We start from the raw sequence: 22,887 nt of genomic DNA, 5'->3' as shown, positions 1-22,887 counted from the left end.
AAAAAAAGGAAAACTAACCCTGAAGACCCAGCAGCTCAGAGATCAGTGGCTTAGACAATGCTACCACCCATTGGCCAAAAACAGAAGTACTGCTGCTCTTTGCGGAGAGTCTGGAGTGACTTAATGGATTTGGAGCGGACAGTAGCCGAATTGTTGTCGCCATCATTACTGGTGCCTCAACAATAAGTTTCCGATATTTATACCATAATCACAACAGCAGCAGGCCTATGAGTCAGCGCTGCATCAGAAATTGAGGTTCTGGGAATGCGGAGCAGGAAATCCGTCCAGACTTTAAAAGAAGGAGCGAAGGGAGATGAGCAAAATGCCCTAATGGGAAAAATAGATGGAGTCGGAGGCAGACAACACCAGGAGACTTCCACATACTGCACACTGACCTCACGAAGTACAGTCCTATAAGGAATCTAACTTAATCCCCACTAAAATTCTGCAAGACTGGCGCTTTTGTGCCTATTATTAAAGTGGGTAAGGGCCAAAGAAGCTACAGACGTGCATAAGCTCACAGCTCAGACACAGCAAGGCTGGTCTGAACTCCATTCTACCTGTTCTGTTCCCAAAGCCCACTCGGATTCCATCAGACCACAACCACCTACTCTCACTTCTCAACTTGTTTAGGACAGACACTGGGTCTACAGGATTGTTTTCTTCTTGTAATCACAATCTCCTGCTGGGGTGTTAAAGAGTCAATGTTTTCGGTTTAAAGGTTAGATGTTGAACGGAGGAATGCACACTCTTGGAAATCTGGTGCCAAGGAATCTCTGTATCCAGAGGGACTCTTTTTTTTTTTTTTTTTTTTTCCCTCTCTCTCTTTCCTGCCCATTTCTCTCTCCCCTATAAAACCCTCCGCCTAACTACAATCTCAGTTTAAAGCTGCACTGTCCAGTCCAACAGCCACTAGCTACATGCGGTGACTGAGCATTTGAAATGTGGCCAGTCCAAATTAATATGTACTCTACATGGACAAATATATACTGGATTTCTAAGATTTCATACAAAAATAAAAATACAAAATATCTCGTTAATGATTTTTATAGTGATTACATGGTAACATGATATTTTTGATATAGTAAGTTAAATAGTTATCACTAAAATTAATTTCACCTGTTTCTCTTTACTTTTCAATGGGACTACTAGAAAATGTTAAACCACAGATGCAGAAAGCCCTCCATTTCTACTGGCTTGCATTCACTTAAAGACACGCAGGGGCACCTGGGTGGCTCAGCTGCTTGGGTGTCTGACTTCAGCTCAGGTCATGATCTCACGGTCTGTGAGTTTGAGCCCCATGTCGGGCTCTATGCTGACAGCTCAGAGCCTGGAGCCTGCTTCGGATTCTGTGTCCCCCTCTCTCTCTGCCCCTCCCCTGCTCATGCTCTGTCTCTGTCTCAAAAATAAATAAAAACATTTAAAAAAAAATTAAAGACATGCAAACATGCTTTTGTAAATAAAGACATTTCATACCTTAATTAGTACAAGATAAGAGCATGAAACCAAAATCTATTTCTTCCTCAGCTGATAGAAAACTACCACCTGATGTTCAATTAAGACAGCTATAATTATTAACCAGGAGTTTCACATTGTGAAGAAACTAATGAAGCCAGATTTGCTCTGATTGTGTGTCTTACGGGTGACTGACTTGTTCACTAATTATCCCAAAGTTTTTATCCTGCAAACTGCATTAATAATAGTGTAATTTATATTCTAGGAGCATGTGCCCAATAGGGCTCAACAAAGAACTTCACATCTTATGTCAAGGAAAGTAGGGCTGTTACCAGTGTTCCTAAAGCTGTGGAATCGTCTCATCCCTGTTGAGCTCAACACCTTCAAAGTAGAGGGAAATCTCATCGTGAGCAAGACCAGTCATACCTTAAGAGGAAAGCGATTCAGCTTCCAAGGTTCTCTCCAGGCTAACTGACTAAGGTTCTTGGCAGCTTTTCCTTATCTCATCAAAAAAAAACCAACAACAACAACAACAACAACAACAAAAACCCTGGAGGGATGCCTGGGTGGTTCAGTCGATTAAGCATCTGACTTCGGCTTGGGTCATGATCTCACCTTTCATGGGTTCAAGCCCTGCATGGGGCTCTGTGCTGATGGCTCAGAGCCCGGAGCCTGTTTCAGAGTCTGTGTCTGCCCCTCTGCTACTCACACTCTGTCTCTCTCTGTCTCTCAAAAATAAATAAATAAATGTTAAAATTAAAAAAAAAAAAAAAAAAAAAACCTGGAGAAAAATGGCCTTAGAGAAATCGACAAGCCAATGAACTCCTAAAAACAAGATATATTCAAAGTTTCAACCAAAGATTTATAGGACAGGTCTAGTCAATGGCTCTCCAGGATGACAAACTACTGGTGCAAACCACTAGGGGTTTCCTCCTGTGCAGGGCCCTCAGAACAATGGGGACTTGGGGGGCACCGAGGTGGCTCAGTCGGTTAAATGACTGACTTTGGCTCAGGTCACGATCTTGCAGTTTGTGGGTTTGAGCCCCACATCAAGGCTCTGCACTGACAATATGGAGACTGCTTGGAATTCTCTCTCCCTCTCTCTCTCAAGATAAATAAATAAACATAAAAAAAAAAAAATAGTGACTTGGGACTAGAACATCAGCAAGGGTGAGGGCCAACAAGAATGCCCCCTGCCTGCCCAACAATTTTGAAGAGCCTCCTCTTGCCTTGGACCAGGCTCTGTGTCCATCGTGATGCTGAGTTTCCAGACAGGGGGAGGCTGGGCTAATTGATTTCTCAAGTTCACCTTCAAAACCAGACTCTGATCCTCTGGTCTCCACAGAAAGGAACACACCCAACAAGTTAAATTGAAGTAAAAAGAAATACCCTTGGCCTGAGGTCTCCTAGGAGTCCATTTGAACAGTGCACAAAGCAAACTCAACAGAGATCTTCTGCCAGCTCTTCTCAATTTTCTCTGCTATGTGTGATATTTTCCATGGATCAGACCAGAGATGTTGGTTGTAAATGATAGTCAGATGTTTAAACAATTTTGTTGCTGAAACATGATAATTTCCAGAAGCCCCCTTTCTATACATGGTATCTCTGGGTGAGACCCACCACAAAGAAAATGAGTTGTACAAGAAGAATGGCAGAAGATCTGGAAATTAACCAGGAAACTGGACCACAGCATGCCTCAAACAAAACAAAAAATCATTAATAGGAAACAGGCCAGTTTTTAAGGGTCATGGAAAGAATACACACTGGGTTCTCGGCAACTGGCTATGTTTCAAAGTCAGTAACCTCCAACTTGTCAGGGAGGATTGTGGTTAATGCTGCGAAAGACATGTGCTGAAAGGTTTCTAGTTGCCCCTAAATTCCTGAATTTCTAGTCAGGATATCATACCACACATGTGCAAAACAGAAAAGTCTGGTAAATTTTAAATGGTTCCTGCTGTAAGTAAACTCAATATATAAAATTTTAACTTATAAAATCAATACATTAGGAGGTAATCATCCATATCAAAAAAGAATTAACTTCAACCTCTTTTTAAGTAAATTTTTTCCTATTCAGATATTAGGTTGAATCACACAAAATTGCCAGTTTTTTACTATTTTGACCAAATAAAACCAAAATCCTGGCAATCCCGTGTGGTTCAATCTATACATTTCATTACTAGAAAAATTTTAAGGGAGAACTAGGAATCCCTACAAGTTCAAAATAACAGAAATAGAGATTTTTAAAGCACTTCCCAAATAACAATTCACAGTCAACAGGAAAACATTTTGTCCAACGATTTCAATTTTGATCTACATAATTTTTCAGTAACATACCTATACCCTGTTTTAATCTGAGTATTATAGGATGTAGTCAGTGATCACCAAGAATTTGGGGAATAAATTTGGCAATGCCTAAAATAATAGTAATAAACTCCACATTTATATATTTCCACATTTCAAAGTAGCTTTAATTGAAATCAGTCATTAAGCTACATCCCTAAATCTTTTGTGAAACTGAAACAAAGATGGAAGAAGGGGGGGGGGGAGGAAAGATGGACTAATTTTGATTATCAGAATTTACACATCCAAATGAGGCTTGCGTTCAAAGGCGTCCCCATGGAACACTATGTATCTCTTCCCAGGTGGCACTATCATATTGCTCGGAATGTTTCCGGAATTACTCTTGGAACTGCCTTCAAATCTGCGTAAGAAAACCAGTATATTACTCTATAGTCCTATTTCTCCTTTTCCTTCTTGCTTTCAAATTCCAAACTGGGGTCGACCACTATTAACCTTATTTCACAAACGTGGATCCAATTGGTTTTGGGTTATTTGCTAAATAATACATCACCTGTCCAAACCCGTAGAACGTACAACACCAAGAGTGAGCCCTAATGTAAATTACGGACTTTGGATGATGATGATGTTCAATACAGGCTTATCAACCATGACAAACGTACCCCCTGGCGAAGAATGTTGCAAACGGCGGAGGCTGTGCACGTGTGAAGGCAGTGGGTGTATGGGAAATCTCCACACCTCAACTGCGCCGTGAACCTAAAGGTGCTCTAAAAATGACAAAATCTTAATTTTAAAAAAATGACATAGGAATAAAATTAAAAACCGCTCTTAGGAATGGGACATTTGTGTACACTGAGGATACCCATGTGCCCACATTCCCTGGTTGTCCCCTTATCCCTCTTCTCCACCATCAGTACCCTCCACCCTCCGAGGAGAAAAAACAGGTGTGTTGTCTTTAAACCAAGGCGATTAGGAATGAGCCGCTGGGGAATGTCCCTAGGGTGGCCAGCCCCAGTCCCACCTAGTGGCTTTGGTGTCTTCCTTCACTTTCTGCCTCTACTGACGCATGGGCACACTGCGCAGCGTGATGGATGCGTGAGGGAGCCTCTCCACGTGAGAATAACTGCCAACGTTTTCAGAGTTTACTTGAACAATTACAATGACCCATAAGCGAAAAATATTTCTTACGTCCAAGTCAAAGCAAGTGGATGTTCTCTTTGGGGATAAAGGCTAAGAGGTAGAGCTCCTCTCGCGGACAGAGAGAGGCGAAGGAGGCCATCCCATCCCCGCGTGCGAAGGGCGTGAGGGACCTGGGGTCTAGGGGACCCTGGCAGGCCCGGCCCGGGGCTTTGAGACGCGAGGCTCAGCGTTCTTGTCCGCCGCCAGGACCCCTCCAGCGCGCTTACCCGCGCGGTGGCCGCGACACTTTTATAGACTCGCGGGGAAGCTGTCCAATGAGCTCAGCCCTCTCTGGGGCGCCCTCCGTGTTCCACCAATCAGGCGCTGCTACGTAAGCCCGAAGCTGATTGGTCAGACTCCAGGGGGCGGGATCGGGGAAACACTGGGGCGGGCCCCAGGTGGGAGCGCTCTCGCGGCGCCTAGAGGAGGGAGACTGGTGGTGAATGCGCGCTGTCCAGTTAGCGTAGGGGCCCTCAATCAGGGGGTTCTGTGGGGCGACGAGAGCGGTTTCAGGGGAACCCGAGGAAGAGAGAGCCCCCTGGCCGGGTGCTGGGATGTGGGAAGGGCCCGCGGGCCCCACTCCTGGCTGAGATGTCCTACACCAAGTCTCCGGCTTGCTCCCTGAGACAGGGAAACGGAACAACCCAATAGTTACTTCTGATAATAATAACAATCGTCCCTGGGAGGGGACAGTTGCAGCAGGTCATATGAAAGTCTGTGATTGTGTGGGCTCGGAGTTTTCCGAGTTGAAGAAGGAAATGCTTGTTTGTTTGTTTTTCAAAGGAGGAAAATACTGTCAGCAAAAAAGTGAAGGCAGTCAGCTGATTGATGTTCTGCAGGCCATTGAGACCTCCTAAAAGGAACGAGGGCTTCAGGAAGAAAGGTTGGACAAAGATAACGGGGGATAACAAAGTGGAAAGAAAAGGGAAGTATTTGAAAACTCTAGAAGAAGAAAGGGAACAGATGAGTCGGAAAAAAAAAAATAGAAGAAAAGGAAAGTCTCTAAGCCTCTGCTCGGTGGGTACCTCACCGTGTTTTCTGGCCCGTCCTCAGGATACCTGAAAAAAGAAAAAAGAAAAAAAAAAAAGCTGCTTACTTATGGAGTGAGTTGAGGCTGATCTAAGTTAGTGCTGCCCCTGAAAATCCAGGAGGTGTGTTTGTCAGGCTCAGGGTTGAGTCAGGAGGACCCAAGCATGCCTGGGTGACCCGGCAAGAATTCTCATCCATCAACATTCAGAGTGTGCACCGTACTGTCCTCAAGAAGCTTCAGAACAATCTCAGAACACGGTCAATCCTTTATTAGATTCACTTCAGTTTCTCCCATCAAAGGCACCTGCCAAGTGGCACTGTGCTTCTAAGCCCTGCAGACCTTGTCCTTCTTCCGAAAGCATCCTGTTCTGGGAGGAATAACAATGATGGATTTTTTTTTTAAAGCTCCGCATGTGTGACATTTTTGTACTTTGCAAAGTACACTCACCCACTCCCTTCTCTTCTGACACTGTGTCTCCCCAGATGTCCCGTTCCTGCGGAGGCTTTGTGTCCGTTCCCCCCAAGTCGCATCCCCTGGCTCACATCCTTATATTGTTTTCACTGCTTCTCCAAGCTTGTTTCTGATTTCCACAGAGGCTGCTGTAATTCTGAGCTTGCTATACATAAAATTACTTTTCCAGGAACATTATTCGTGAAAGGAAAGATCCCTCTTTTCCATTATGGAGATACACCAGTGCTACTTACCTTTTCGTCCTCTCTTAGGAAACCAGCTTTGCTATAATTAACTTTCACTTCCTTGAGCAGCTCTGCCCAGTCACTTCTTCATTTGTTCCTCAGGAATTTCTTGGTTCATTTCTGAATCTCAAGAGGCTGGGGCCTGTCTTCATTAGGAGTCTAGCATCTCGTTCTTTACAGAGCTCTCAAATTGGATATCAGAGCACAGAGAGCTAGAAACAGCAGGCTGGCTCTCTTTAATTTTCTAACAACTAATGTGACAGCTGTCTAGCTTCTAGTGTTTCCTGACTCTTCCTTTCCCCTCTCCATGCAGCTGACCCACCTTACTGATGTCATTCTGTTAGTATTTAGATGAATTATGCTGCAGGTTTTCAAGCCAGTTGAGGATACAAGGAAGACCGTTAATGTCTAGACCTCAGGTCTATTGGCCTTAGATCCTAGTATCATTTCCCCACATAGACAGGTTGGTGGCGCTGTTCTTTGATTTCACCCCGTATCCATGTAAATGGCTCTCTGCCTGCTAAGCCTTCAGGAGGAAAGAATCGAATAGGAATTACCTTCCCCAACTCCAGCTCTTCCGTCCTTTTCTTAAATGTCCAATATTCTGGACTCCCCCCCCCCCCACACACACACACACTTATTCCTGAATCAGTATATTCTGAGTGTTTGGAAGTGAAAGCCTTCCCTTAAAAGCACCTGGTCAGGAGACACAGCTGCATAGGGCAGACTACTCTAGAAACAATAGGGTACCCAGAGGAAGCCCCCGAAGTTCACAGGCAGGTCTGTACCCCATGTCCTAAGCCGAGTGCAGGTTTGAGGGAGACTGTGCACACAAGGGGTCATGAGCACAGGTCCCACCTGTGGCACCTGCTGTCTGGGAGACTCTAAGGGACTTACTCAGCCTCCACCTCTTTGTCTGTAAAAGGGGCAGAATGGAACCAACTTCATAGGTTGCTGTGAAACTTAAATAGGTCAGTCATATAAAGTGCTTAAAACACGACCTGGAATTGGAAGTGCTCCATACGTATTAAGTGTCGTTATCATAAAGCCATGATCCCACACCCACAACGGTGTGCCGCCCCCCGTGAGCGTCTCTGACAGAATCGTTCTCCGGGTTCGGACAGTGAGGCGTGGGACTTCTCACACGTCTTCTTTTTGTCGACACCAAATGAACAAACCTTTTAGAATCTCTGAAAGTAAGAAAGAGAGTTTTATTTCAGCCCAAGTTAGGACAGCTGCCCGGAAAACACATTCTTCACAAGAAGGAAAGTGCTCTGGAACATCAAGAGTTTTTAGGGGGTTATAGCCTTTTCACATCTTGGAGAAGCTCAAAAGACTAGAGATTAGCATCTAGGCAGGAGTCATGGGTTTTATCATCAAGGAAAGCAGGGAGCGGGAGCCGTGATCGCTATTTCAAGGACAAGATGGTTTTCCTCTGGGCTACTCTTCACAAAGCAGATGTACAATGCATGCATGGTGGGGCCGGAAATCAGGCTTTGGGTTTGAACGAAGTTTACATACAGTCATGTTGACTTAGAAAGACATCTAAAACGGCTTCCCTTGTATAGATCAGGCCTCTGAAGAGGTTGTTTTTTTTTTCTCTCTCTCTCTCACTACTTTCTTGCCGTAGGAGGTACTTGGTGTCCAGAAAGCTTTTGCTTAAACTGTAGGGAAAGCATCGGAATCCGTTTTCATTTCTACTACAGTACAAGGGTGCATATGAATCGTCACCACTGATGCTGGAAATTCCCCGACACGAGTTCCTCTGTGACCTATCAGCAGCAGCAAAGACATGCACGCGTCCCCCATTTGCTCCACCGTAGCCGTCGGTGTTCCACGACCAGATGCTCCAGTGCAGCCAAGGGCGCGGTGGACGTAAAAAAAATCAGTGCCCTGAGAGCCACCACTGAAATTAAGTGTTGCTTGTGGGCACCAGTCAAGTGACTTTCTAAGGGGCGTGGTAACAGGAACTACCAAGCGAATGAGGTGGAGCGTTTGACGGGAAGTGACACAGTGGCCACACGGTGGCGCAGGATGATGAGCGACTGACTCCGTTCTGCACGAGGGCCCATCACTGATGCCCTTGAAGGCTCTCTTTGCAAACACTCGTGTCTTCTTCCGCATTCCACAGTCTGTGGCCTTTTCCCCGCAGTCCCTCTTTCCTTTCGTAATGTCGCGGTTCCCATGATTACGATGGTGGATTCCTTTTCTCCGGGTTGACCCTGATTGCTGGCCTGTCCTCGGCAACCCCCTGCTTCTGGAAAGCGGTTCCTCCAGTGAAATCTGCAAGACCAGTGGAAGCTGAGCAAGGCAGGGGGCAGCCCGATCCCCCCTCCCCCTCCCCCCCATTTCACCCATCAGGTTGGGGTCTGGGAGTGCCGCTTAAAGCTGCTGGCATGCTTTATGTCACCTTCACAAATTTCCTGAGTGGCGTCACCCTCAGTTTTTCAGATGATATGATCTTTTACAGAGGACAGAGATGTGGGCATTGAAATTGGGAGAGAACCACCAAACCACCAGGGGCCTTCTCTGCAAAGCCCTGGGTACTGTCCCACTCTGGAAGGAGGCAACCCTACATGGCACCCCGAACTCTGCCTTGATTGTCCCCATAGCTGGGTGGATGAGGAGCCCCCCGGGAGGCTCGGACATCTCGAATGGAGAGTTATCTTCTTCCCCGTCTTCCTCAAAATGAAGCCTGTTGTAGAAAGTCCCCGCTGGCTCCAGGAACACGTCAGCCACCACACCTTTGCCGTCTACCCTCCTCAAAACTCAGTTTGCGTCAGGGCTTATCCCAAACATAGATTTATTTAGAAAATACAGCTCACTGGGGCACCTGGGTGGCTCAGTCGGTTAAGCGTCCGACTTCGACTCAGGTCACGATCTCGCGGTCCGTGAGTCCGAGCCCTGTGTCGGGCTCTGGGCTGACGGCTCAGAGCCTGGAGCCTGCTTCCGATTCTGTGTCTCCCTCTCTCTCTGCCCTTCCCCTGTTCATGCTCTGTCTCTCTCTGTCTCAAAAATAAATAAACGTTAAAAAAAGAAATTAAAGAGAAAAGAAAAGAAAAGAAAATACAGCTCACTGATGTGTAACTAAAAATACATAAATACACCCCCAAACCAAAATCTAAACAGATGTCCCACTCTGTCCTGCTTCAGATAAAAAGTGACCCATCTCTTTCAAAGAGGGGGGAGAAGCTGGGCTAAGTAAGAATAAAACATTGGGAAGTGGGGGAGAGGAAGGGCGTGTTTTGTTTTCTCCTTGAGAGACTGGAGCAAACCCTAGGAGTGGAATGCAGCCGCCTCCAAGGCCCTGGGGGAGTGTCCCTGAGACCCTGCACGTTGCTCCCAGCCACTCCCCAGAAGACAGAACAGTGAGCCTGTGCCCTGTACACCATCTGAGAAGCCCCTCTCTCCAGGCAGGTGCTGCTTGCATGCATACCCACCCCCGAGGAAAGGGGCAGGGAGCCCCCTCTGTGCAGAGATTCGGGGACTGAATAGGAGCTCAGACGTGGAAACAGGACAGGAAAAGAGATTTTCTTCAAGAAAACCAGACAAGCAGAGACATGGAAATATGAAAGCAGATTTTACGCCCAGAGAAATAAATACGCTAAATTGATTTCATCGTAACCTCGTGTTATTCCTGTGATGGAATGTGACCCTGGAATGAGAGAATATAAGTCAAAAGTGCTTTGTGCGGACCAAGCGGCAGAGACGCAGAGAACCTTAATCCCACTCGGGTATCAGGGCTCAGCGAGATACCGTGTCTGTGGTTGTTCAGCAGACACCGAGAGCCTTGGTCAAATACTTGGCGGTAACTGTAATAAAATGTCTCCTGGCTCAGGGGCCCTCACCTATATAATATAAAGTTTCCGTAGAGTATAATTGGGAAGAAGTTTTGTCTCATTTCCTGTGTCACCCAATTCCAGGCCATCCATCTCCATTCCTTCATGGGCTGTCCCAGCCTTGCCACCGGCCACTTTCTATGGTTCCAAACCGTTTCCCTGAATCCCAGGACACGGCCAACATACTGGCCTCAGGGAGGCAGGAATGTCTCTTTCTACTGTGTCAGTAGCATGAATAAAGACCCCTCCCTTAATCCCATACAGCATCTTTGAGACCAGGCTGAAATATTTGATAGAACTTTACTGACAGCGAGACTGTTGTGTATGAAGCATATGAAAGACAAATGAGGGATTACGTCACATGATCCTATTATCCCCCACCCCCACCCCCATTCTTGAGAACCGAGGTTCTTGGTCACAAAGAAAGGTGACACAAATATAAAAGACAAGGTTAAAACGCTGTGATGCTGAGTTTGAAATAGAGAAGTATCAGGGCACCTGAGTGGCTCAGCCGGTTAAGCTTCTGACTCTGGATTTCAGCTCAGGTCATGATCTCGCAGTTCGGTTTGTAAGTTCGAGCCCTGTGTCGGGCTCTGCGGTGATAGTGCAGAGCCTGCTTGGGATTCTGTCTCTCCCTCTCTCTCTGCCTCTCCCCTGCTGGTGTGCTCTCCCTGTCTCAAAATAAATAAACCTTAAAAAAAGGAAATAGAGAAGTGTCAGTATTAACTTGTGAGCTATTTTATCTAAAATATTCCCTTGCTCTGTCCACTGAAAAGTCCACAATGAAAATAGTCAACTCAGTATCAGTGAACATTCCTAGTGCCAATATTGTGGTCCTGAAATATATTTACCACTAAAAAAAAAAACAAAAAACAAAACAAAACAACAACAACAAAAAAAACCATGGCTTCTGGAAAAAATGGCTGATTCCAGGTCTGAGGCAGGAAAGATAAAGATGAGTCTGGAACACCTCATAGAAAATGAGGAAGTTACAGGGTGCCTGGGGGGGCTCAGTCGGTTGGGTGTCCAACTTCGGCTCTAGCCACGATCCCTCGGTTCCTGAGTTCAGGCCCTGCATCAGGGTCTGTGCTGATGGCTCAGAGCCTTGAGCCTGCTTTGGATTCTGGGTCTCTTTCTTTCTCTCTCTCAAAAATAAACATTTAAAAGTTTAAAAAAGAAAAAAGAAAATGAGAAAGTTATAGGGGCACCTGGGTGGCTCAGTCTGTTGAGCATCCCACTTCCGCTCAGGTCAAAATGTCATGTTCGTGGGTTTGAGACCCGCATCAGGCTCTGTGCTGACAGCTCAGAACCTAGAGCCTGCTTCTGATTCTGTGTCTCCCTCTCTCTCTGCCCCTCCCCAGCTCGTGCTCTGTCTCTGTCTCTCCAAAAAATAAAAAACTTTTAAAAAGTTAAAAAAAAGAAGAAAAGAAGGAAGCTATGAATGCCCATTAGAGTGGTGTAAACACGATTCAGGAGCCACTCATTGGTAAAGAAGGAATAATTGGTGCATCAAGAAAAAAAAATAATTGGGGCGCCTGGGTGGCGCAGTCGGTTAAGCGTCCGACTTCAGCCAGGTCACGATCTCGCGGTCCGTGAGTTCGAGCCCCGCGTCAGGCTCTGGGCTGATGGCTCGGAGCCTGGAGCCTGTTTCCGATTCTGTGTCTCCCTCTCTCTCTGCCCCTCCCCCGTTCATGCTCTGTCTCTCTCTGTCCCAAAAATAAATAAAAAAAAAAAAAAAAATAATAAAAAAAAAAAAAAAAAAAAAAAAAAAAAAAGAAAAAAAAATAATTGCAATCAACTGAAATGCATCAGATATGTTTAGATCCATGGGTTTAAATTACTTTTTAAAAAACCCTATGTGATGGAGCGCCTGGGTGGCTCCATAGGTTAAGCATCTGACTCTTGATTTCAGCTCAGGTCATGATCTCACGGTTTGTGAGATCGAGCCCTGTGCCCGGCCCTGTGGTGACAGCACAGAGGCTGTTCAGGATTCTCTCTCTCTCCTCTCTCTCTACCCCTCCTCTGCTCACTCTCTCTCTCTCAAAATAAATGGATAAACTTTAAAAATAAATAAATAAAAATTCTCTTATTTGATCATCTTTGATGGATGATAAGGGAGCAACATATTATTGAGAAATGGTTAATAAAGGGAAAGAACCGGATGTTTGTTCTGCCTTTCCTATGTGAACTGAATTATTAGGTAACCAAATAGTAGAAGGAAGTTCTTTTAATAGATGTATTTGAACTAATAAGTGAAGGAGTGATTAGATTAGAATAACCTTTTGTGACTCCTGACGTACACTGAGCATCGGTGGTAGTTAACCTCACACACACACACACACACACACACACCCCTACACACGTACACATGCACAGACCTACACATGTACACACATGTACACATATGCACACACACGCACGCACTTCACACATGCACACAAACAGTAAACATTTTATGTGCTGGCTGATGGAAGAACAGTATAGCATCTACAAAGTGCTCTAACCAAAAAGATAATAATAATAAAACCTGAACCCGATCAAAACTCTGAATCTAACTACCAATTTACAGGAAAGACAGATGACAGAGAGTATGCTAAAGTGTACCATGGGATGGAAGGAGCAAAATCTAGACTATAAGAATCTCTATCAGTCAAGCAACCCAGTTTATTCAATAAATAAAATGCAAGGTGGGAGAAAACGGTGGGGGAAAAGTTATAGATTAAAAGAGATTTAAAAGACATCATTTTTTAAACTGAAACAACTAAACTCTAGTGTTCAGGGATGCACACATGGGTCATAAAACTTTTTCTAAAAAAGCAAAGTTGTAGTATCCATAAAACTCAGGATGAAACAAATTTTTATAAAGCACTGGAAGAGTCTGCATTTTTTGTAATATTTCTAAGACCGAGTCCCTTTATTTTTTTATTAAAAAAAATTTTTAATGTTTATTTATTTTGGAGAGAGAGAGACAGAGCGTGAGAAGAGGAGGGGCAGAGACAGAGGGAGACACAGAATCCGAAGCAGGCTCCAGGCTCCGAGCTGTCAGCACAGAGCCTGATGCGGGGCTCGAACCCACAAACCATGAGATCATGACCTGAGCCAAAGTCAGATGCTCAACCTACTGAGCCACCCAGGTGCCCTAAGACTGAGTCCCTTGAATGCAAACAAACAAACAAAATGGAAGAGATCTTGACAAGATCAAATTTAAATATTAGGGACATGACTTAGTGATGTGTTTTTCAAACTTTTATTGACAGTGACCTAACAGAAAATATCTCTTATATCATGAATCAGTACAGCTCAGGATTTTCCAAACTTTTCGGAATGGACCATGAAGTCATTTTAGGGGGCTGTGACCAGCTTTTAAAAATATCAAACAGGAGGGGCACCTGGGTGGCTCAGTCACTTGAGCATCTGACTCTTGATTTTGACTCAGTCATGATCCCAAGGTCATGGGATCGAGCTCTGTGTCAGGATCATGCTGAATGTAGAGCCTGCTTAATATTCTCTCTCTCTCTACCTGCCCCTCTCTCCCACTCATGCTCTCTCTCTTTCTAAAATAAAAAAAGTAAACAAAACAAAACATAAAAATATCAATAGGAAAGAATAGAACAGAAAATTTAGTCCATCCAACATAATTAAATGAAGTATGATTTTATGAAAATTTATTTCATATCTGTGTATGAACATGTATATTGAGTTGCAATGTAAAATCTATTTGTTCTCATGAGAAAGTGGTCCAAAAAGATTGGATGTATAACCCCAGCTGTTTTCACAGATTGGGTTTCATTAGTCTCGATCAAGTATACGATTGCTACGTTGAGATCAGCAGATACCCGAGCCCCGACGGCCTTCAGAGCAGTGTGGACCTGCAATGCTGCAGACCACATGTCTTGGGAAACAGCCAATCAGACCCTTCCCATCCTGTCTACGTTGGCGTGGAAAATTTAGTTATGACACCAACTTTAGGACCCGTCGCTGGGTGAGAAGAGCTTCCGGTTTTAAAGGCCAATCCCAGGGACTTGCCACATCTATGTGAAAACAGCACAAGTTTCTGCAATCTGGTTTGGTTTTCGCCCCAGGACGTGCATATGCCTGCAGGTACTGGTCTCCCTGATAATCTTGCAACGTGTCCAGACCCTGAATCGATTCACTCAGCTCCTCCTTTATGCAACCCTGCCTCCCCTTTTGAGGTCCCCTACCTGGCACTTTCAAAGGGGTTTTTGGTAATTTGTGGCTGTATTTTTAAGTAAATTTACACTTATGGGTAAGCAATAGAAGCTTCCAGTTCAAAACCTTCACAGGTAGAAAGCCTCTCCTTGCACCCCTGCCTTCCAGCCACCAGGTCCTCCCAGAGGCAATAGATGTCACCAACCACTCCCACATCTCGATGCTGGCCCAGAAAAGAGGTTCCTGAAAACTGGTTTTGCAACCCGTGGGCTTCCAACACCTGAGGGATGAGAAAGTGGGGAGAGAGAGCTGGCAGGGTGCCTTGAGTCCCATGCCTACACTCTCAAGGCATCGTTCCGGAACATTTACTACCTGTGTTGTCATTACCTATTTATGAGTCTCTCTTCCCTCCTGAACCGTAAGTCTCTTGGGGGACCGCGTGGGCTCCCCTTGGCCCTGGGACAGCATCACCTTCTTCTGATCCATCCATATCTCTGGGAGTGGCTCACCATGGCCTTCAGAGCCCGCATGCTGGCCCCTAGAAAGGAGGTGTGCCCTGGGAGGTCCCCTTGAAAACCCTGCCTGGTGCCCCTCCTACTTCTAACTTAGGACCCCGCACCGCTAAGCTGCAGCTTAGTATAATCGGTCAATAATCCGCCCATCAGTCTGTTTTCCCACAGCGATCCACCTCCCTCCCTCTCACAGGTGTGCCCACAAGACTGATGGATGGTCCGGTGTCACCAGGGTCACCTGGGGTGCTGCTCCAGCAGCTCACATGTCACACACCTGGGCATGGTGCTAAGTGGGCAGAGCAGACACCTCCTGGGATGAGATCACTCCCCAGGCTGTGGGCACCGGAAGGGCCTGGGCATGTTCAAAATGGATCTTATTAAGGCCAACCACAGAGCCTTGGGGACAAAGGTTAGGAGAACATCTCTGGCCCAGAGCCTGAGTAAGTGGCTGCTGTGAAAAGAGGGTCACTGATGAAGGGACCAGCAATGAGGGAGAGACAGAAGTCGGAGCAGGTCAGGCCCCAGAGCCGTGGACCACTCGGCAAGGTAGGGGAGAGGCCCAGAGGGCTTGCAAACGGACCATGGCTGAACTCCCATGAATGCCCTAGGCCCATCAAGGCTAAGCCCTGGGAAAGAATGTCATGGAAAGCCAGGATTCCGAAGAGGGGCGTGTAACAAAGGGCACGAGGCATCCCAGCAAAGAGGGTCGGAGCACACAGCACACAGGCTTCTTCATGGAAGGAGGAGGAAGGTTATTTAACTGTACAGTGTGGAGAGGGCCTGAGTTCAGGGTGATGAAGGTCAACTGTCATACAGTCAAGAAGCAATGTCCAGGGGCGCCTGGATTGCTCAGTCGGTTAAGCATCTGACTCTTGATTTCAGCTCAGGTCATGATCTCACGGTTTGTGAGATTGAACCCCCACATTGGCCTCAGTACTGAGCGTGGAGCCTGCTTAAGATTCTCTCTCTCGGGGCACCTGGGTGGCTCAGTCAGTTAAACCTCCAGCTCTTGATTTCAGCTCAGGTCATGGTCTCATGGTTCATGGGATAGAGCCCGCATTGGGGTTCCACTAGTACATAGTCTGCTTGGGATTCTCTCTCTCCCTCTCTCTCTGCCTCTCCCCTGCTCACACTCTCTGTCTCTAAATAAATAAATAAACAAACAAACAAATATTGGAAGAAAAAAAAAAGATTCTCTTCCTTGCCCTCTGCCCCTTTCCCTCTCTTAAAAAATATAAGAAATAATAATAATTAAAATTGATGTATCAAGGAGCAGCACACATATAATACACAGAGGTAAGGAGGCAACCATCAGAAAAATCAAATATAAAAAGAGTCCAAGAGTGGCTGCTCCGAGACAGGCCAGAAGGATCAGGTGGCCCCGGGACTGTGGCTTGCCTGTACTACCTCATTTATTTAACAACTGTGCCTGAACTACGGTCATGAACATTTTACACATAAGAGAAGGATGGCTGCCGTGCCTGTGAGAGAGCTACCCATCCAAAATAGTAAAATTAAAGCATATTGGGCTATTTAAAGGCCTTGTTCTTTCCAGAAAACAGAGCCATTTCTCCAAGGTGGAAGGCAGCCAGATTCACGACATCAGTTCCCATTTCTGTGAAGCAGGTCACTGCTCACCTCCCTCCCGCAGCCACGGGAAACCAGATGCCTGCAGCTTGGTTGCACTGTTAACCACTTAAATTAAGAATAATTAATCAGCGAGTCACTAGGTACACGACTTCTTTCAAATGAAATCAGACTTTGCCCCAAGATACTGGGCCAATTATTCATTATTTGCCTAACGTGCAGTTTTATGTGTGCACAGAGCATTCCTTCCCAGTCAAGAATCTACAAGAACATTACACCTTTATACGCCTGGCACCTACAACCCACTACCCTTTGCCAGTGGCCACACATTCACCTTCCTTCCACACAGCCCTGCTCGGATGCACTCCACTGCCTGTATGCTTTGTGCCTGAGTTTAGCTTTGACTCTTTGGTTGAGGAAAAAGAATGCTTCTGCTTAGTAAAACTCAGGCAGTGAGCAAAATGTAAAACTGTTTTAATGCTGGGGGGAAAAAAACAGACATCCGTGAAACAAAATAGAGAATCCAAAAATAGACCCAAATACATATGGCATTTTAGTTTCTGGTAAAGGTGACATTTTAAACAAGGAGGGGGAAAAACACGGATCCGCTGACAAATTGTTAGCAAGGAAAAGCTGGATTCCTGCCGCATCCTTCCCTTTCTGGCGCCTCAAAGATTTAAATCCAAATTATCAAAGATGTAGCATGTGTCGAGGAGCTGAACATAAAATAAACCACAAAATTTCAAAAAGAAAGCACGAGTGCACGTTCGAAAAGGTCTTCCTAAGAAGGATATAAAAACAGAGAGGCCATAAGGTAAACAATTGGTTAAATTTAAATACACAATTTTTTTTATGGACTAAAAGTAGCCCGAACAAAGTCCAAAGACCAGTGTTAAACGAGAAAAGACAGCTACAACAATATCTGGCAGCAAAGGGCTTATGTCCTCAACTGATAAAAAGTATGTATGAGCTGGTAAGACAAAAATGACAAAACAGTATGAAAATGGGCAAAAGATAAGAACTGGCAGTTTTTAAAGCAAAGGAGTTTCAGCCATGAAATCCAAATGAATAGATATTAAAACTTACTAATAACTAGACAGGTGCAAATCAACACAAAACGAAATAGCTGTAAAATTGGCAGACACTTAATATTTAAGGACAGCCAATGTTGTTGAAGATGTGGGGGAACTAGGCTCTCGTGTCCTATTGTGGGACCATAAAGTGAGGGATATAAACATGGGGAGGAATATTTGACCATAGCTATCAATATTTACAGCACCTTGACTTAGCATTTCCACCAAGAAAGAGATATACTCTAGGCATATTTACAAAAGCTTGCCAGGAGAGTCTATGAGGTTGGGTTCCTTATACTGTTTGTAATAGCAAAAAAAAAAAAAAAAAAAGGAGAAGGAGAGGAAGAGGAGGAGGAGGAGGAGGAAGAAGAAGAAGGAGGAGGAGAAGAAGAAGAAAAGAAAAATTTTAAGGGGGAGAAAAAGAGAGAGAGAGACTAGACTGTCCATCAGCAAGAAACTTGTAAGAATAATTAAATGTCTGACGATGCCAAATGTTGGCAAGGTTGTTATGCAAATGGGAAGTGTCCTCTTCTTGGGGGTGTGGGGAGAATGGGTGCTAATGTTTAGAAACAGTCTGGTACTACCTAGTGAAGTTGATGCACCCCTGACCCAGAAATTCAAGTCCTAGAGATATATCTTTAAAAACTGGTACACATGAGCATCAAAATACTTCAATAAACATGTTCATAAAAGTATTTTCCACAATAGGCCCAAAAGCGGAAACAATCCAAATGTCCACCATCATTAGAATTGTTTTTTTTTTTAAGTGGGATTAAGTTACACAATGGAATTCTACTATAGAATAATGAAAATGAATACATTCAGCTACCTGCCACAACATGCGTCAATCTCATAAATATAACATTGAGCAAAAGAAGCAAGAAACAACAAAACTCATGAAGTATGGTTCCATCCAACTAAAGCTCATAAACAGAAAAGTAAACCACCTTCTATGGAAATGCATCCATAACGGTAAATTTTTTTTTTAAATGCAAGAAAACTATTATCACAATAATCAAGATAGAGTGACTTCTACTAGGTAAGGATAAGGCTGTAATTGAGTAGAAGTCTACTGGGGGCCTTTGGGTGGTAGCAATGTTCTATTTTTTGACCTGGGCAGGATCTAAGTCGTGTGTGTGTGTGTGTGTGTGTGTGTGTGTGTGTGTGTGTGTACACCATATAGCACAATAAAATAAGGATAAAAGAAATTCTAAATGTATTATTGGAACATCCTTATGATGAATACAATGGCATCATCAAAGAAGAGACGAAGATAGCTCTTGAAGTGCTCATGCAGAAGATCTCTAAGATGCACTAAGTGAAAGAAGCAAGGTGCCAAAGCTTGCATGGCAGAAAGAAAGTCCTATAAATAAAACTGAAAGAATGACACAGAGATAAGCAATAGATAACGGATATGCACATACATATATATATACACGTTTATGTATAAATAAACAGGTATGATATAGTGATATCATATATCACTATATATATCATATATCACTATCATATATCATATATAGTGATACAAAGATAGATAACAGATTGATAAATATATAGATAACTGGTTGATTCATAAAAGCACTGATATATGATAGACGCATAAACAGAAAGATAGGTAGATTCTTTGATACCCAGATACCTACATGGATACCTAGGGAGATAAATGCATAGAGAAAGACCCATACATAGATAGATGATAGACAGACAGAAAGACGAGTACGTCGATACAAGGATAACATAGAATGATAAAAACATAAAACATACAAAGGTAATAAATAACAGATATATTAACTCATAGATACGTAGATGCAGTGATAGATAAGTGGATAGACCCACAGATAATATTTAGGATGCGTGTGTGCAGGTTTTGTTTGTTGGGACTGGGGAGGGAATTAGAAGACAATTAACAGGGGTTGCCATCATACAACATTACTATATACATCCATAAAATATGACATGACATTACTTGGGAGTATATGCCATTTTGATAAATTGCTTAATATATCATTTAAAAATATATTTTCTTCTATATTCATAGGATAAGAAAGATGGCAATAGTGTACCACAAATATTAAAATAATAATGGTTGGTAACAGAATTGGGGACAATCTTACTCCATTGTGCCCCTCATTTAGGTTTCCCAAAACAGCAACAATATTTTTTATTTTAAAATATGCCTGTAACGAATTAAAATATAAATAAAACAGACATACTTGACTTAAAAAAAATAATAAAAGGACACAGGTGGTCATTACTCCCTTTTCATTCACAACTTTTCACTTGGGTCTTTAAACAGGGACGGGTGACTACAGCTAGGGTCCTAACTAGCTTTTTATCTGAAAAGCTGTGTGAAGTGGGCGGCCTGGTCTTTCTATTCCCCTGCATGGCTGTCTTTTGCTCCGGGGCCAGGGAATTTGACAGCAGAGAACGAGTCAGAGAGGGGGCAGGCCCAGAGCCTGTCTTCGGGCAGGGCTGAGACTCCACTCACTCACAGATCAGAAGCCAAATCGAATAGCTCAGCAAACCACAACAGCATTGCTCAAATATTCATTCATTCACTTACTAGCTAAATACCTATTGGACACCTACCAAACGCTGAGATGGCCCTAGACCCTGGGAACATACAGATCAAGTGTCTTCCTGTTGGGCTATTACATCATAATGGAGAAGAGACACAGTAAGTGGATACGTTATCATAAAAGGTTAGGGATTAAGAATTAAGCAAACACAGGAGACATTAGCCAGAGATTTGCCTGTTTCACGTAGACTGTTCAAGAAAGGCCTCTCTGAGATGGGGACTTGTGCACAGAGACTCAAAGAGAGGAAACAATGATGCAAAAATGGGGCGGGGGGGGGGGGGGCAGGGAGCATGCTACGTGGTAAGGAAAGCAAGCCTAAAGGCCCTGAGGTCAGAGCAGGCCCAGTGTGTTTGAGGAAAGGCCTGAAGTCCACCGCGGCTCAAAATAATAAGAGAAAATGAAATTAGGGAGGTCAGCAGGGGCCAAATCAAATAGGGTCTTTCTTGTGAGCTCTGCATTTTATTTTCTGTGTGCCATCGCAGTGACAGCCAAACTTTTATGTGACGCTTGCTGGGCTTTCCAGGGGTTTGAGCCAAACGCGTTCTCTCCTGAAGCACTTTGGGAGGTGTTTCAAAGACAACCACACACCACATCTCCCCTCTCCCCATCCTAACTGGATGTATCTCCCCCGTGGCTCCCTTGGCACAGGTTAGTACTTATGACGGCTTCCTCCCTCCATAGCCCCGGCTGAGCTCACTCTTCCCTCCACGTAGCGGTCCTGCTCTGCCATCACAGTCCTTATCTCGTTCCACAAGAACCCCTGACGCTCCCTCTTACCAAACGTGCCGGGAGCACAGGCTGCCCTCTCCACTCAGCAGCCTCACTTCACCTCTGCGCCAGGAACACAGCAAAGGCAGCCTCAGCGCCTCCGCATGTGGGCCAAACAGCGGTTCCCTGTGTTCTCCAACTGCAAGAGACATCTCCCCACTGCTCAAGTGGTCCCAAAGCAGCCCCTCTCCTTGGGCCAGTGTTCCTCAACCTCGACACCAGTGACATTTGAGGCTGTGTACTTGGTGTTCCTTGTGGGGACTGTCCTGTGCCCTGCAGGATATTTAGCATCATCTCTGGCCTCTCTCCAGTCAGGACAACTCCAAATGTCTCCAGACACGGCCATCGCCCCCTGTGTGTGGAAGCCACTCCCCTCCATTGAAGAACCACCTTCAGGGAAAAGTGCTTCCCTGCGGGAATAGGCGTGACTCACCTGGGACTCAAAGTCCAAGGCAAAAGCTCTTAATCAATCTCGACTCCACCTTGACCTTTCCAGATTCTCTTATAGCCTAAATGGTGAAGGTTCCAAGTTTGCAAAACCAGTTTTCAGGACTCTTTTCCAAGGACTGCAAAGGCCCCCTGCCATCTTGCTGAGAAATGTGGAGTATTTAAAACCAGAGTCTTGGAGCCTCAATCAAAATGGAGACAGGCAGAAATGGCCCCGTTCTCATACGCTATTCTCGAACCATTTCATGAAAAATGAAGGCAGCATACCTACACATCACACTAGCATTTATTAGTACAGTGTCTGCATAGAATATCTCTGGGAGGATTCACAGGGGGCTTGAAAGATAATTGGTTTTTTCCAAAGAAGGGATCGGACAAGGTGACTGGACGAACAAGGACAGGAGGCTTTTCACTTTCATAACTTGTGAATTCCAAACCATAATATTATCAATAACACTACTTTTCAAAGGGAAAAAGAGCGAAGGATTCAAAACAATGGCAACTTTAGAACCTTAAAAGGAGAGGCAGAAGTGCTTAGGACAAAGCTCGTGTGGAGAGCCTGAATTCTAGAAGACGAGATGGCCCAGCTGTTCTGTGGTCCCAGCATATCCTGGGGTAAAAGAAAGGAAGTAAATGGAAGCGACTTGTGTTATTTTTATACAAATATTGCAAGTCCACGGAATTTTCCCTCTAAAGGACGGATTTCAAAGCTTGGCTTTTTCTACCAGAGGACTGCAAAATCAACGTATTCATTCATTCATTCTTTTTTTTTTTTTTCTTAATTTACTTATTTTGAGAGGGAGAGTACGTGAGTGGGGGGAGGGGCAGAGAGAGAGGGAGAATCCCACGCAGGGTCTGCGATGTGAGCCCAGACCCTGATGCAGGGCTCAATCTCACAATCTGTTGAGATCATGACCTGAGCTGAAATCAAGAGTCAGAGGCTTAACTGACTGAGTCACCCAGGCGCCCCCATTCTTTCTTTCTTTCAGGCGCTGTTCTAGGTGCAGGGGAAACAGCTTTGACCAAGACAAAACCCCAGGTCTCATCTATTCTAATCCAGGGAGAGGTCAGAAAAAAATGCAAAAAAAGTGAGAAAACTATAGTGTGTTAGAGGGTAAGAAACACCCAAGAGGAAGAGGACATCACGGAGGGTATATAAGGAGTTTTAGGTGCAGAGGTAGGTATTAAGGTTTTTTTTTTTTTTGGTTTTTTTTGTTTTTTTTTTGTTTTTTTGGTATTAAGGTTTTAAACA

The 22,887-nt window shown here is 44.6% G+C and overlaps 1 long non-coding RNA gene across 1 annotated transcript; it reads right to left on the bottom strand.

Annotated features, from left to right (window-relative positions):
- Positions 1-3,978: 3,978 nt before the first annotated feature.
- Positions 3,979-5,234, bottom strand: LOC122211773. The gene is made up of 3 exons (XR_006198825.1): positions 4,775-5,234; positions 4,416-4,520; positions 3,979-4,156 (listed from the first exon to the last, which is right to left on the bottom strand). It is a non-coding gene; the product is annotated as an uncharacterized LOC122211773 (long non-coding RNA).
- Positions 5,235-22,887: the final 17,653 nt, after the last annotated feature.

This window comes from Panthera leo, chromosome F3 (assembly GCF_018350215.1).
Source record: "Panthera leo isolate Ple1 chromosome F3, P.leo_Ple1_pat1.1, whole genome shotgun sequence".
In the NCBI taxonomy this organism is placed as follows: Eukaryota; Metazoa; Chordata; class Mammalia; order Carnivora; family Felidae; genus Panthera; species Panthera leo.
This window is presented reverse-complemented; position numbering and strand designations above follow the sequence as displayed.